This window comes from Corapipo altera, unplaced genomic scaffold (genome assembly GCF_003945725.1).
Source record: "Corapipo altera isolate COAL_440 unplaced genomic scaffold, ASM394572v1 61411, whole genome shotgun sequence".
Taxonomy (NCBI): domain Eukaryota; kingdom Metazoa; phylum Chordata; class Aves; order Passeriformes; family Pipridae; genus Corapipo; species Corapipo altera.
Window position 1 is genome coordinate 11,005,191 of NW_020884875.1, and position 16,844 is coordinate 11,022,034.

Consider the following 16,844-nt stretch of genomic DNA (forward strand, 5'->3'; position numbering starts at 1 on the left):
GGGACAAATATAGTAAGGAGAGCAGTAAGGAAATCTATGCTTTTCTCTGTGCTTTCAATATATGTGCTGCACTTTATCTGTGTATATTGACCTTTCTTAGTACTTCTACAACTTGTCTGTTAGAGATGCTTTTGGAGAGATGTATTTTTGGAACATTTCTTAAAACTGTGATATTTACTGGACTTGCATAAGAAGTTCTGAGAAGTCCACTCCTGCAGCTAGTGCAAATTTCTTGGGGAAATCATAGTGCGGTTTTGGTATATTCTACACCTTGACTTGACACCTCTGGTGTATGACATTTAGCTTGGATTCATATCTAAACAGTGACAGAAACTATTATTGTAAATCAGAAAAATAAAGGCCTGTACATTTCTATATGTTTACTGTAAGGTTGCAACAGTAAATTTCAGCACAATGACTTTATTCTAGTAGGAAATGATGTGGATATTGTTAATTGTCACTCTTATCAGCAAATTTTATACATCTGAAGTTTATGCATTGCCTACAAAGCAGAGAGAAGGCATTGGCAATTACTACACCCTGTTCTTCATAGGTCCAGCACCTCAGACTTTCTGCACCGCTGTCTGAAGTTAGCTGCTAGGAGGAAGGAACACTGGAAACACCATTCAAGAAGTGCAGGCTCAGGCTCTGCACTATGTTAATTAAAAGTCTGAGACTCATGTTAATGGTGATTAATGTTCTTTTCTATTTTGCTATCTTCTTCTTTGTGGGAAGAGATCACAGAAAGCTGAAATACTTTCAAATAACTATTGATATTAATGATTTTCTTAAAAAAAGGTTATTTCTAAATCTGTTAATGAGAAATTAAGAATAAAACTCTCATCAGAGCATGTGTCATTTAACGAAACCTGATGAACATAACTGCACCTAACTGTTGTAGTTGCTCCTTTTTCCTGCACTGTTGTTTTATTTTTTTAAACTTCAAAGTCTCCTCTTGATTGATGCACAGATATTTTAACAATGTCTTTGTTGTGTACTGCAATCAGACAAGTGCTAATCCCCTTGAGGAATCTGGCAGGCCTATGGGAATCTTCCAGCCATAAATGTATCTCTATTGTAAATGTGATGATATTAGCAACTTCAGCTGAGTTAACGGAATGTGCTGTTGTTGAGGGTGAATTATATCAACTTTCTCTACTGACCTGCAAGTCTAAGGGTCACTCATTTATGCATTCTTCACTGTCTCTGGTAAGGGTTTTTTTGGTGCCGTTATGGCAGACATTAGAGACATAAATGCCTGCTGTATTTAAACAAACAAAGACTGTAATCAGAAAAACTGAAAGGAAAAAACAACAGGAAATCCTAATTACATAGTTACAATAATGAATTATAATCAGTGAAACTGAATTTTAATGGTGTACTAATGGGGTAAAAAAAACATCTTTCATTTTTATTAGTTTGAATATTATGAGGAAAATAAAACCATGTAAAGATGCTGAATGTAGATCCACTTACTGTACAACTATGTTACCCCAAGACTTTGATTTATTTATTTGCTTATTTAGAAGTTACTGTAGCTAAATACTTTAAAATATATGTTTTTCTTTAACAGGTCCTAAGTGCAGAGTAATTCCATTGAAAACTAATCTCTGGGGCAAAGGATGACTCAGATGATTCACTACCTGCCTAAGTGTGTAACCTCATCATATTTAATCAATTTTTGGATTTCTGCCTCAAGCCATTATTATCACTTGTTCAAATACTGGCACAGACCATCCATTTCTCTGGTAATAAATATGGTTTCCCTAAGATTAGGGGAAAAAAACCTTGATTTTTATTCTTGTGAGGTACTACACTGATCTTCTTTCTTTGTATTTACATGAGAAAAATCCATCATTCAAATTATCTAATAGAGCCATGACTTGAAAAATATTTCACTGGATTTTATTTTTTATGACCAAACTGTGAAGAAAAGAATACGGATTGCTATTTAGTTGTTGATTTTGTTTTTTTTAAGAGGGAGTGATTAATTTACTCTGATTCGAATAGCACTAATGGAGCTTCAGGGCCATTATAATAATTTAATTAATGTGAAAGATAGGAGATAAAACTACACTTGTTATTTGTTTTACTGCATATGCTCTGTCTGGGCTTCCTGAAGTCCACTTGGCCTACAGTTTCAGAAAGACCATGATTTGGCTCTGAGTCAGATGTTTTGATTGAAATCAGATAGTCAAAACCACTGGAGTCTTAACTTGCTAGAAATGGTGACTGTTCCAAAACGTGAATCCAGAAGATTGGCATACACACAAGAAGTAGAGGACATACATAAAAGCTCCTGATGTACCCTTAGTTTAGGTTTTTATTAATTTTGCTGCTGTTATATCATTGGGAAACGTGCACTTTGCCGTGCAAGGCTGGTTTTCTTTTTTGGTTGTTCCAAAGCCAGAATGTATATTCTTATGTTAACTGTGATTTCAGTCCTAATTTTAACTGTCTAGCTATTGGTCAGAAACTGCTTGATGGAGCCATTTCATAATCATCTTGCACCTCTCCTTTATTCCCACAGCATTCGGAATGACTATTTGTACTAACTGCATCCGGAACATACTGTGAATTCCCAGACAAAACATGATGTATCACTCCATTGGAGCAAAGAGGGCTAAATTATAATTAAAATTTTCTTCTTTAAGATTTTCTCCAAGTCCTGTCTCAACAATTTGTAACCAAGTCTGACTTGCAGGAAAGATCATCAAGTAAATTAATTTTGGTGTGAGAATAGGACTTGTGCTTACTTGTCATTCAATGACTTTGGAAATGTACCTACCACTTTCTCATATAACCTTCCCTTGACTACCAAATAAGAAATATTTAGGAAAAACCTCTTAAGCTGAAGTTGGTAATTTTGTTAAAACTGACTCACCTAGCAAAACCGCATCCTTTAAAGATTTCCATGGGATAGTTAATCATGTTTATTACTGTGTGGTGGCCACTACAGTATTATTTTGTGAATTACTGCTGATGTACTGTATAATTATTGAATTTGGATATGATGCCAAGCTCTAAGGTGTAGGTAATAGCTAAGTAAGATCTTATATGTTGAAATTGCAATTTTTATTATTCTGGTTTTGGAAGTTGGAATTTTCTTTTTTCACTCCTTATGGATGTTTTGGTACTGCAGGAAAAGCATGCACTAATGACTATGCAACATACTCTTCATCAATATATGCCTTCTTTTTCTCTGTAATTAGTTACTTCCTTTCTCTTTCCTCTTACCTTTAGTAGCCCTATAATTATAGTTATTAACAATGTTCACTTTTAATCAGTTGTGGTATTTTAATTCTCATTTCTTATTTCTTTTTTCCTTATTATTCTCATGATTGCAGTGTCTTTGCAATATCAGTACATCTGCAGCTAAATGCCAATAGTTTGTTTATAAGCTGTTATTTTGATTCCATCATATCTGTTAGATATAAGGAAATAGAATAAGGAATGCATGAATTGCTAGGAAACCACTGTAGTGTTTAATTAATATTAATTCCAGCTAATCATTTGCATTTTTGTTTTAATGGAGATCATTCATCACATCTTAAAAAGCTAATTTAATTCTTTTAGAGATGAAAATCATAAAAATGCAATTTAAAGATTCCTGCTTACAACATAGTTAAAGATTAGGCATAACTTAGCACGTGAGAGAATCTTTGAGAAATAAAAAGCTGTTGTTGCGCTTCTAAGTGTGTGATCCAAGACATCTGTCTTTAACAAGGATAGATACTGTGGAAACAAGTTTTATGCTGCAGTCAAACAAGCTTGTAAGAGGGAGTAAGATTATTTGATTATTTCACAGAGACAAGGCAATTGACTCATCAGAAGACAGGGCTATCGCTGAGCATACACAAATACAAACCCATGGCATAGAAGAGAAATTTACATACCTTGTAGCAAGATGGTGGTGCTGGAGTACTTACAGGGTAAGTAACTTTAAGGGCTGTGAAAAAAATTATCATTTTCCATGAGTGCATCAACCTATATTAAGGGATTTGAATTCTGAGTTTGATAATGCAGCAGGTATAATCCTGAACTGAGTTCAAGATCTCAGCAAATCTCTCACACTAACATACACAGATACGCACCTAAAGGGTATATAAGCAATAAGGTGAAAGGAAGTGTTACAAAAATGCCAGTCATTAGTTGAAAGGAAAGCAAAAGGTAGTGAGAAATATGTATTTTATCATAGGGCTAGATCCCTGAAGAATTTTAGCAGCCTGTAGTCCAGAATCCTCAACCTGTAGACCAGCAATAGTTCCTCTTTAGGTCTCATCTATTTATATTGAGGCTGATTTTCACATTCTTTTGCAGTTGATATAGAAATGCCATATCAAACAATTGATATGGTTCAATTCAGGTTCAGTTCAGGTTCCAGTGAATAATTGAGGAAAGACAATGTTCCCTATAGGCAAATACCATAAATGCTAATTACAGGCTCCTTCAGCAAGGTTTTCTCAGTCATCAGATTTATTTTTGAAGTTTGTTTTAGGCAGCTTTCTGGTCAACACAACTCATTATTGCTAAAATCTAGTAAGCTCAATTACATGGAATTTAAAACCAAAACACTCAATGAACGTTTTGTGGCTTAGTGATACATACAAACTATTATTAAGTGGAAATACGAAGTTAGAGTACTACTTTACAGAAATGCCATTTTTTAATGAAAAGGCACAATATTTTCAAAGAAGCTTCATGCAGAACTGTGCTCTTTCTGAAGACACTTCAGTGTGTTATGTAAAAAAAAGAGTTTATTGCATTAGTTTGGTTTTACATTATTATCCAAAAAATAATTTAATACTTTGTCATTAAAAGCTTCGGGTACTGAAACAATTCTAAGTGTGCTGACACAAATTTTGGGGTTTTTAGTAGACTCTTGTTCAAGCTTTCTGAACAAGTTCTGAGGTTATATGTTGTCTTCTAAACAGGGTAAAATTAGCAAGTCTGTTTACTAATTTTAAGCCTTCACAGTTTGTTCAGCATATGTTCCTTGAAAGCATCTAATGTTTAGGCTGACTTAAGTTCAATATTGTATGCTCCAATGAACATAGAAATCTCATTTCAAAAGTGCTGGAGTTTTTAAAGTATCATGGTTAAAGCTCTTAGTACTTCTTACGTTAATTTTTCTTTTTAAATTCAGAACACGTGGCCATGTCCTGTAAGTTAACTTTATAATACTCTGTAGTTTGCCTGGTTACAAGGAAGTTGCTGTATTGTAACTGATAGTGTGTACTTGTGTTAGTGATTGACAGAAAAAGGCCTCCTGGTGTCAGTGTGCAGGCTGTATCAAAAAATACACTCTTCAATCTTAAAAACATTTTCACAATTTACAAATCTTCTCTTTTAGCAATGTCCAGGTTCCCCCAAGTCATATAGACACTGTTTGTGATCCTCCACATTAAAAGATTGTCCCCAAATTGATGTCAGTATGTACTGTGCATATCTTTTGTTCTTTGGAAGAGACATGCAGTTGTATGCCCCCAGGCTGCTTAGGACATCTGAATCTTTTTAATCTGACACATGTCAGATTAGTGCTCTTGTGAGGCCATAAACATGAACATGATGTAGCCCCACAGGATGTGTTAATGCTGTTGCAGGCTTTTTTGAGAAAGAGTATGTCTGACCTGTAATGTTATAATTTTAAATTCACATTTGATGGGTGTTACTGTATTCTACAGCTAAAACTGTCTCAAGCTGGTTTTGTTTTGTGGTTTTGGTTTTGGTCTTTTTTATATGGGCTAATTACTAATTGATATGCTAACTGCCTTCTGGAAAAATTAAATACATTCTCTTAATAAAGATGTTGTTGTACAACATCTGGGTCAACATCTGTGCTGGGTCAGGAACTGGCTCAAGGGCCGGGCCCAGAGAGTGCTGGTGAACGGTGCTGCATCCAGTTGGTGCCCGGTCACCAGTGGTGTTCCCCAGGGGTCAGTGCTGGGCCCAGTCCTTTTTAACATCTTTATCGATGATTTAGATGAGGGGATTGAGTCCATCATCAGCAAATTTTCAGATGACACCAAGTTAGGAGGGAGTGTCGACCTGCCGGAAGGCAGGAGGGCTCTGCAGAGGGATCTGGATAGACTGGAGAGATGGGCTGACTCCAATGGAATGAAGTTCAACAAGGCCAAGTGCCGGGTCCTGCACTTTGGCCACAACAACCCCCTGCAGTGCTACAGGCTGGGGACACAGTGGCTGGAGAGCAGCCAGGCGGAGAGGGACCTGGGGGTGCTGATCGACAGGAGACTGAACATGAGCCAACAGTGTGCCCAGGTGGCCAAGAAGGCCAATGGCATCCTGGCCTGCGTCAAGAACAGTGTGGCCAGCAGGAGCAGGGAAGTGATCCTTCCCCTGTACTCTGCATTGGTGAGGCCACACCTTGAGTATTGTGTTCAGCTCTGGGCCCCTCAGTTCAGGAGGGATATTGAGGTGCTGGAGCGGGTCCAGAGAAGAGCAACGAGGCTGGTGAAGGGACTTGAGCACAGGTCCTATAAGGAGAGGCTGAGGGAGCTGGGGTTGTTCAGTCTGGAGAAGAGAAGGCTTAGAGGCGACCTCATCACTCTCTTCAACTACCTGAAGGGAGGTTATAGCCAGGTGGGGGTTGGTCTCTTCTCCCAGGCAACCAACAATAGGACAAGGGGACATGGGCTCAAGCTCTGCCAGGGGAGGTTTAGGTTAGATGTTAGGAAGAAATTCTTTACAGAGAGGGTTATCAGGCATTGGAACGGCCTACCCATAGAGGTGGTCGATTCATCATCCCTGGAGGTTTTTAAAAAGAGATTGGACGTGGCCCTTAGTGCCATGATATAGTACTTGGAGTTGGATCAGGGGTTGGACTTGATGATCTTGGAGGTCTTTTCCAACCCAATCTATTCTATGATTCTATGATTCTATGAATATGTCCTCCAAAGGTTAGGGGGTTTTTTTAATCTTGAGTGTATTGGAGTAGTTTGTGGCAAGATGCAAGCAGATGGGAAAAGAATTACTTCTCAGGCAGCTCAAATTTAAACACCGAACAAATCTTTCTGTATTTTGTTTTTACCTTTAATTTATTTTCGGAGTTCTGGATTAACCAAGATGTATAGTGTTGGCAAAAGTACTCGACTGCATGCTTTCCAATTTGGCTTTATAATCAATAATCCTCAAAACAAAAACTAAATGCTTCTGAGAGAGAAACAAGGATCAAGGTTGAAAGTGTGATTCAAGACAATATGGCTAACCATATACGTGTAAATGAGAATTCCATCCTTCTTTTACACAGTCTGGAAATAGGAAGCTGATAGATTGGGCCTATTAGGTAATTTCATTTTGAAGATGGATGTGATAATTTCATATTAGCCATATTCAGAAGTAGGAAGAGTTTCAGTACATTTGTGATAAGAGCAGGAAAGGAAAACAATGAAACTAGAGCCACGTGAGGCAAGACAGGGAAAGGATTTCAAAAACACCCTAAAGTACTGTATTACAGGTTGCTGACAAGTAAAGATGAGGATAGACTACTAATTCAGACTCCTGCGCTGGAAAGCATAATTATATCTTCTGTAAGAACATTTTTATTAGAGTGTAAGGTGTGGAAATTGGATAGTCTACATGACAAACAAAGCAAAGAGGAATCCAACAAAAAACAAAACAAAGCAAAGGGGGTTCCCACAAAAAACAATATGCATCACTGTGTGTTCCTTCTTTTCCATCCTGGCAATGCCATGGTTGGTGTGCACAATCCTGAGCATCCAGATATGCTACGAATCTACTTCCTATCCTTGGGTGTGGGGAATGTGTGGAAATTAGCTCAAAACCAGCACAAAGTGCCAGCAGGAGTAGTTGATGTCTGTAACTGCTCTGATTTGTGCTGGTCTGCTTCTCACTGACATGCCACATGGTGCTTATGGAAACTTTAGTGTAATTATGGCTGAATTATTGCCTAGGCAGGATTGCTCATTGGGATGCCCATTTTAATTTTGAAAAATGTTTCAAGCAGTTGTTCTAGAACCGGGAATATGGAGTAAGAAGACTGTTTCACTGAATTTCTTTGGATAGTTTGGGTGAATCTTTCCAATTCTTAAGCAATTTCTTCAAGCTTTAAATTGCTTTGAAAAACTTGGCAGTGTTACAGTCTTTGAGATTTTCCTATCTCTAGTGATGTTAGCAATGAAAGAAACATATTAAATAATTTTGAGATATATAATTCCTAGAAATAGCACTAGGCTATTTCCTTTTGTAATTTGTAACACAGGCAATAGAGCTGTAAGATATTCTGGAAAAAGTCCTAGAAAATGCCTCATTTGCAATAAATAAGCTAGTAGTTGAAGAAAGTATCTGAGTTACTTTTTTCAACTCAATATATGAGTTGATAGAGTAATTTCAAATATTATACTCATAGTAGCCGCTTGCTCAGTCACTTGATTGTATATGTTTTCTCTTAGCACTCCTTAGAACATGAAGCAAGATTTTAAGACATTAGAAGATAAACAGATTCGCATAGCTGATTATTAATGTGGGAATTTCAATAGATGTATATCATATTTAAAACCTAGCCTCTTTAATTATTTATACCTAGTGGATGTCTTGATTTGTTCAGTAGAAAGGATACTGTTAATTTAAATTCCCATTAATTACTGCCTCAAAGTGCACTTTAAAATATTCCCTGTCCTAGAGCTCCATATTATGGGAAAGGAGATAAAACAGCTGCTACTGCTGTTGTGTCAGGCAGCATTTATTTGGCTAGACAGCTTTTTTTTTGTAATACTTACAATAACATGTGATTCAAAAATACAGATTAGACACAGTGATAAATCTGGATCACTTCAGTGAGCCTGAGTCTGCATTCAATTACAGCCTTCTTAAAATACAGTGGTGGATTCCTCTGTTGTACCATGCTGGCGGAGTCCCAAATTACTTTAACAATTAGTGTCTCCAAAACACCAAGCTTGATTCGGAGCTGGAATCTGAGACCTCAGAATACTCAACCAGGGTTAACAGATGTCTCTTGACACCCACCAAAGGCCTCTGTCTCTTCTCATGTTGCGTTCTTTTTAAAAGTCTTCGACTCTTAGATACTGTTTTAACTGACCTTATTTTTTTCAATTTGTTTTTATTTTGATGAATTCATGCTGCTGCCTTGCATTGGTCTGTAGGTCTCTAAGAGTGTTTTCTTCATCACTTTCCCATGGAAACTTAAGCAGCTCTGTCCTTTGTCCCCTGCACTTATTCTTAGTATCAGAATAATCTGCAGGTTATTAAACTAATTTTCCTGAGTCACTCTAGACTTCCTTCTCCTGTAGAGATGAAGAATATCAAGATATCTCTCTGCATTTATTGGAATTAAGCCATCAATTCAAATTCAGTATGGTATAAGACAGATCCCAGTCTTTCCTTCCAAACCTTTTTCCCATTTCCTTACTCTCGGCAGAGAGAAACATCTCCATGCTTTCTGCTGCTCAGCACTGATCTCTCCCTCAGTCATCACATGCAGATAGTGTAGATACTGTGCATTGATTCTGTATATAAGAAGTTTGAGACAGTAATTTTGCTCTTTATCCATGGCTAAAACTCTCACATAAACTTTATTTAAGGTCTGAACTCTAAAATTCTTTTTTTCCAAAATCTATCAATACAGTATAATACTGCTGTTATCCACTCAAGATGCTCTTGCACCTTTTTTTATCATCTACAGCATAAGGTGCTAATTTTGAATGACCTTTTCAGCTCAACCACAGCCTCTTCTGATTTCTCATTTGCTTCTGAAGTGTCAATTATGGATAGATGGGTTTCCCCATTCTTCAAATGTCTTTTTTTTTTGTCCTTACTGTCACTGGCTAAACAGTAGAAGGATCAGATTGTTTTCTATAACACCATGTACTTGTTTACACCAGAGAAATTAACTACTGAAAAATTAAATGTCATAACTAAGTGCTTACAAGAACTGAGATTTCTGAAGCTGCAAACAAAAACAAGCATTACTTGAGATACACACATTTTCTTGGAGATTTATTTCAGCTGATGTTTTACATCTTACTTTTATTTGAGGTAGAAGAACAAAAAATCCCACAATAAAATAACACCTATGTCCTCACTCAATTCCCTCTGACTTTTCCAGAGTTGAGTCCTCCCTTTTATATATTTCCCACCATCTTCTCTCTCTTTAATTCCTCTTTTTCCATTTTCGTTGGAGTTCTTGGGACAAGTTCCAAGTGTATCATTTTTTAAACATTATTTTACTCCAAAAAAATTCTTCTCTGTGTGTTTCTATAGTCAGACAGTTCATTTCAATAGGATATTGAGATTTATTCCATTCTTCTACAGTGAAAAGATTTTGGAACAGCAGTAACTTTAAAAAAATAAGAACAACAGAAAGAAACAGGAAAGTAAATATCATGAGGGAACAAATCTAACATGAATATATCTGAAGCTTAAAAAGTTTCAGATTGATTTGCTGTTTAGTCTCTTCTAATTGTAGTATGTATACATGATATTCCCTGAGTTCAATTTTAGCTTTTTGTAAGTACCATAAAGACATTTTTGTATCTTCTCCAAAATTTTAATAGTTTCCAGTGACTATTCACAGACTAAGTGAGAACTCTATTTTGAGCCAAATAGTGTCTGTTCTTTCCAACCTATGTGTTATTTGCTAGTTATTTGGATGTCATAGTCTCTTCGGTTGTACTGTCTGCTGTCCTGTTTTGTCTATCCTGTCTATATTCTATTCTTACAACCTTCAGAGAATGTTTTCTGGGCCACATCCAAGGCTGTATTTGTTCAGGTGAACTTCAGGAAATTTCAGGGGAAAAATAATCCTTCATTCTAATGGTCCATGGAGAATTTAAATCGATCAATCAAAATGAGGTCAGGTAGTACTTTCTAGGGTTACAAGTAAACCAATATTTAGGGAGGAAAACTGTCTAAACAGATGAATGCCTATGAAGTTAATACTTGGGAAGATCTATGAGCAAGAGGAAAAAACATTGTATCATCTTTTCCATCTCATATATTACTTAATCCAAAGTATGCTTGTTTGACATCTCTATTTCCTGTTTGGATAATGCATATGTGCTAAGTTCTGGCAATGAGTTATTTGTTTGTGCAGTTGGGCTTCAGATAAGCAAAATAAAAATGTTTAAAGCTGCACATCAAAGCCAATATAGTAATTAGTTAGCATTAGAACCTTACTGCTTCAATAGAAGGAAATACCAAGTTCCTAACACCAATTCCAAATAAATAAGAAGTTCAAATTAAGAAAATTATATGCTATGCTTAGATCTGTCTGGGTCCCAATCCTGGGCCTGCAGGGCTGAATCAGGGGATTTCAGAGTTCTGCTTCCTGCCTCCTACTGAAGGTAGGAAAAACCAGCCTGCTTGTGGCTGTTTTTCTAAGCCACAGACTCATTCAGCTCCACAACCTGATGCACTGAGCTTGCCACACAAGTTTCTGCATCTAGGGTAGTATGGTAAAAAGTATCTTTAACAATACATGCTGAGGAGCAGACAGCATCCAATGGGGTCAGACTGTTCTGTGGGTTATCATTTGCTTATTATCAGGTGTCATCATTTCCAATGGCTAAACCTGCACATTACCACTGATAGCAGCACTGTGTAATTGTTACTACTGTGTATTTTTAAATAGTGAACAATTTTTAAACAGTTAATGTAGGAGGAAGAAGAGGTTACTGCTGCCATTAGCTCCAGTACTGCAGCAACCATCACAACATCATTCTTTATCCAATAGCTTAATTGCTGTGAGACTTATATATGATTTGGACACACGAGTGTCTAGGTTTAAAAGCAGTCTTCATAAATGAAGATAGTAGGGATGATTTAATAATTATATCCTTTCGTTCTGGGTAAGCTCTGTTGAATCAATTAGCATTTCACTTATCATTTTAAAAATTAATAGATGACCAGTGAGAAAGCTGATATTTGCTACATCCATATTTGCAATGCAGATTTTATACTTTTTGGTTTCACGTTATTGATGGACTTCATGGTTCTAACAGATGGAGCATTTATCCATTTCAGAAAGCACTGATCCAAAAGTAGTAGATCCATTATTATGGATACTAGCTCAAAGTCACTCCAAAACTGGAATGCAAAAGGCCCATAACTTTTTGAAAACTAATATGACTGTTATATTAGTTTTGTGTTATTGAATAATGTTGTCACATCACTATTTGTGTGAAATCTCTTGGGTTAAAATATTCTTTAAAGAGGTGTTTATTTTTGGACAGACCTATTGTCTCCTACTCAGCTGCTCTCAGAGATCAGAGAGAGCTCAGCTATACAGACACCCTCATTTTGTAGAAAATGAATTTTCAGATCTTTAAAGGAAAAAAACAAAACTATGTCTAATAAAACTTTTTAAAAGAATGTTTCATTTGATGACTTGTCCAGAAAGGGGAAGTTTGGACAATAATCAGACATGAAAGCATACACTCTCTTCTCAGTAAGTGTAAATAGCTGTGTATGTTTTTAATGTTTCTGCCACAGGAACATAATTCTTGGGGTTTTATGTTTCTTCAACCTGTATACTTGGGAAAACATTAACTGACTTTTGGTTTTCTGAGCAGTGGACTCCAAATAAAAAAGCACAGATCCCCCAGCTGGGTCCAGTCAGATGGAATATGCTTTTGCACAGTTGAAGACTTTGGAGTCCCAGCAGTTAGCAGGACCAGCCTGAACTGATCCCTCTGTGTCATCACAGTGAAAAGGTAATTCAGATCAAAGCCATAGCTTCAAGTAAAAGCAGTGTTTGTGAAAGATATCATTCTGATAGCTGTGAAGAGAACGCCTTTTTCGCAGGAGAAGAACAGCTTTAGCTGCAGCAAATTAAGTTTTGCACTGGTGTAGCACTTCATTTATGTCTCTTGAGACCCAGTGATTTATTTTATTGACTCACTTAGCAGCTGGTTTTATCTATTGCAACAGCCAATTCCAACCTATCAAATGAAGCTGACACTGAGATGAGCTGTATGAAGTTAGACACCTGTCATCCACTTGAAACGATCAGCATATTGCACAGGGGTGCAACAGCAGGGGATAGCAGAGGCGTGCAGAGACATATCCAAGCCTAAACCTTAATTTTCTCTGCAGATGCTTTAAATGAGCATCACTGTCTGTAGATACATATGTGCTTAGCACTAGACATCTCGAGATATCTGTAAAATTACCAAGTCCTGGAAAAGCCTGGGTCATCAGACTGCTGCTTTGAAACTGGAAGAGTGTTAACTGTGATTTGAAAGGGAGACTGGTGGGAAGTTATTTGTTCTGAGGGGGAAAGGTTTGGAAAGAAAACAATCGCAGGCAATTTTTTAGACATTTTCTTACAATGTAAATTGCAAGGTCTAGACTAAGACGAATGTTTGGAGACAGGGCAAGTTGGTGTTTACCATTCTTGCTTTCCATTCAGTGCATCCACCATGGCTAGGTCCAGTGGAGCAGACTGACTGTGATGCGCAGTGCAGTGGACAGTACCGGGTCTGACACCGCCAGTCGTGCAGCCCAGCGCCTGTTCTCGGCCAGCTGCGTCGGAGGGGGTAAAACGAGAAGCCTTGGTTATTCAAACGCCAGGATAGCAGGGCAGAGGTTATTCCTGCTGTTCCCAGAGCCTGTCCCTGCAGCTGTGACGCTGACCGGGGCACACTAGGCTGCCCGTGGACGCGGTGCCTCCCTCTCTTCGCTCGCCTCCCGCCCGGTCCCGGTCCGGGCGCTTCGCCGCGGCCGGCGGTGTGAGAGCGGGGGACGTCAGTGCGAGGGGGCCGGTCCTGGGCAGGGCAGGGCGGCCGCGTCCCGTCCCTCCCCGCCCCTCGCCGCGGCTGGCTCCCTCCCTCCGGCTGAGGGCGGCCGGGTCGGCGCTCAGCGGGATCCAAGTCCTCCTCTCTCGGTGCATGGTCGCGGCGGGAGCCGAAAAGGGCGAGCCCGGCGGGGCGGGGGCCGGAGGCGGCGGCGACGACAACAGAGCCCCAGTGCGGAGGAGCCGCCTCTGCCCGGCAGAGGTAAGGCGGCGGCCCCGCCGAAGTTGTGCGGGGTCGGGAGGGAGGGAGGACGGGGACCGCTGGGTGCACTTCCATTCATTGCCCGAGCGGCGGCTGGGCTGCCGCTCCCCCCGGGCCGGGGCTGCAGCCGCAGGACGGGTCGGGGAGCAGCAGCGGCGGGACGGGTACGGCGCGGAGGGGGTGGTAGAGACGGGGTTGTGGCGCCGGCGAGAGCCGCCCGGCGTCTGCCGGGTCAGCGGCGGGCGGGAGGGCACCCGGGCGCCTTCCCCGCGAGGAGCGCGGCGGGGACACGGGGCGCGACCCGGCGAGGCGCCCGGAGCCGCCGGGCTGCCCCCTTCCTTCCCCCCTCCCTCCTGCCCCGCTCCCTTCGTACGGCGCGGCGGTGCCGCCGAGCAGCCGACCCGGCGGGACGCGGCTGTCCCCGCCGGGCAGCGGGAGGCGGTTAGCGGGGCCCGTGCTCCGCGCACACGGCCGCCGGGCGGCTGCGCTCCCCCTGCGCCGTCAGGAGGGGGGCGGGGACGGGACGGGGGGCGCGGGAACCGCGGGACGGCGGGGGCGCCCCCGGCCGGCTTCGTGCGGGACGGGGAGCGAGGCGAGCGGGAGCCGCCCTGCCCCCGGCCGGCACACCTGCAGCCTCTTCCGGGCGGCACGGGCGGGGGTGCTCGTCTCTCCGCGGGCTGCCGTGGGGAGCGAGTGCTCGAAGATCACCTTGGCGCCTTCACACCTCCGACGTGTTCTTCCTTCTCCTCGCCTTTCTGGGCCCACTTTTTGAGAGAGGGATGTGTGCGTCTGCGAGGGTACTTTGTTTCTTATGGCCCTTCAGGGAAGGGCAAGAAGTGGGTGGCACGGGTTACCAGTGCAAGTTTATTGGCAGTTTAGGCGTCACTTCAAAGGAACTCACTGCTGAGGTTGGATCCCATAATTCAGAAGTTGTGGGTGCGTTGGAGCAACATCAAGTAAAATAGCAGAGCTGGCAGTGCTGTGTCCAGACAAGTGCACGTGCTGCCAGTACCTGGTGGCAGAGCAGCTGGGTTGCACCATCGTAATAAGTTTACACCAAGCCAGAAGTAAGCAAAGAGACACTGTGAGTGTGTGCATCCTAATCAGAGATGTGTTATTAAGAATAACTGATAACAATTACAAAGCTCTAGCTGATCTCATCCAGAAGGAAATATTATGTATGTTAATTACAAGGTTTGGCTTTCTTAGGGAAACATTCCTCGGCACCATTACAAATACCTTAATGAAGATGTCTGTTTGGTCACAGTCCTGCAGTGGGTTCTAGCTGTGCAAGCTCACACCTGCAAGAAGCCCTCTTGTATTCATGGGTTTGCTTTGGTCATAGAAACCTCAGTGCTGTAACTCATAGAGGCCTAAATTTATGCTGTGCGCAAGGAGTGGCTAATTAGGAAGTGCCATGGACACTGAAATAAATGTTCAATTTTATTTTTCTGAGTGAATCACACTACAGAAATATAATCCAAATTAATCTAAGGCACTTTCTGGAGTATTTTCTCCATGTTCATGCATTGTTAGATGCAGGATGTAGATAGACTGTTAGGGCAGTTAATGAGAGGGTTTTATCTCAGACATAGTTTCATGGGACCATTCCTTGATTATTTCACTGAATATGATAGTTGCAGCCACTCCAGTTTTAATCACATCACTGCTTTCTTCACAGGATTTCTTTGTGTGGGTCACAGAGTAGTTCTAATGAGTATGTAGGAAATTACCCACTTTATCTTTTTGTTAGTTAAGCATCTGCTTTATTAAGCATTCTGGGAGATGCGTGCGTGATGATGTACCCACATGTAAGGCAAGTAGCAGTAGTGTGTCATTTGCTTTTACAAATATAAATCACTGGGAGTGGATGCAGCAGCATTTCGGTATAAGAATATTATAGTATTTTTGTTATCTCTTTAGTCAAAGCATATTCCTCCACATCATCTAAGTCACTCTGGATTGTGCTGGGCTGGTAAGTTTGGATCAGGAGTACTTCTGGTGCAGACTGAAAGGAAGTCCATGGTTACCATGATCTTTTTTCATGTTCTGTCTTATAGCAGTGAAAATTGCTTATGGTGTTTTGTAATACAGTAGGACAATGACATACTAAGTGCTACATGTTATTGCATCAGCAGAAGCTGGTTGAGCTGCAGTTGACTGTGTAGTTGGTACCAGACAAGAAACCTAGTGTTTTATTTTGCATACCGTGTAGACATTGCTGTTTAAATAATAATTACATGAAAAGGAGGATTCATTATTTTCCTAAGTGTTGTGAAGAACAGAATTATTGTTCATCTAAGTTTGTATTTCCAGAAGCTTCTACTTTGTTAGTACTTGTTGGAAGGCTCCCTAGTAAAAGAGAAGAGGTGGTTGTGACAAGGGGACGTGTTGAACACAGGATGGCAGCTCCTATCTGATGAGAGATTTCTGGTTATGCACTGCAGGCAAAAAGCAATTTCTAGGAATTTCACCCTCAGTGTCTTAAAATCAACTTGTTACAAGAGCAAAAGAGTCTCTTCACATAGGACTAGCCCCTGGTGAAGCTTGAAGTGGGAGGGTGAAGTGCTGCTCCACTGTCCCTCACTGTCCTTGCTTCCTACCCACACGTGTTCGTGCACAGGCACAAGCACACACAGCTCATCTTGTGGGTGACTCTGCACCATCCAGCCTGTGGGGAGGAAAGCAGTGATCAACTTCTGAACTGCTGGTGGCAATGAGAGAAGCCTTTTTATGTCCCCATTCCTTCCTTCCTCTGGAACAAGGGCTTTCTGTGTCTTCCTATTTGCTGCTTTCCTCTGTGTTTTCTGAGCCTCCCTTCCCCCACAACAGTTTCCATTTCTTTGCTTTCTG

The 16,844-nt window shown here is 40.6% G+C and overlaps 1 protein-coding gene across 1 annotated transcript in view; it reads left to right on the plus strand.

Annotated features, from left to right (window-relative positions):
- The first annotated feature begins 13,801 nt into the window (after positions 1 to 13,801).
- Positions 13,802 to 16,844, plus strand: part of LHFPL2 (LHFPL tetraspan subfamily member 2) — a 121,563-nt gene continuing 118,520 nt past the window's right edge. Inside the window, exon 1 of the mRNA XM_027634548.1 lies at positions 13,802 to 13,991. The gene's annotated coding sequence lies outside the window, so the exon portion shown is untranslated. The remainder of the gene's footprint in view (positions 13,992 to 16,844) is intronic.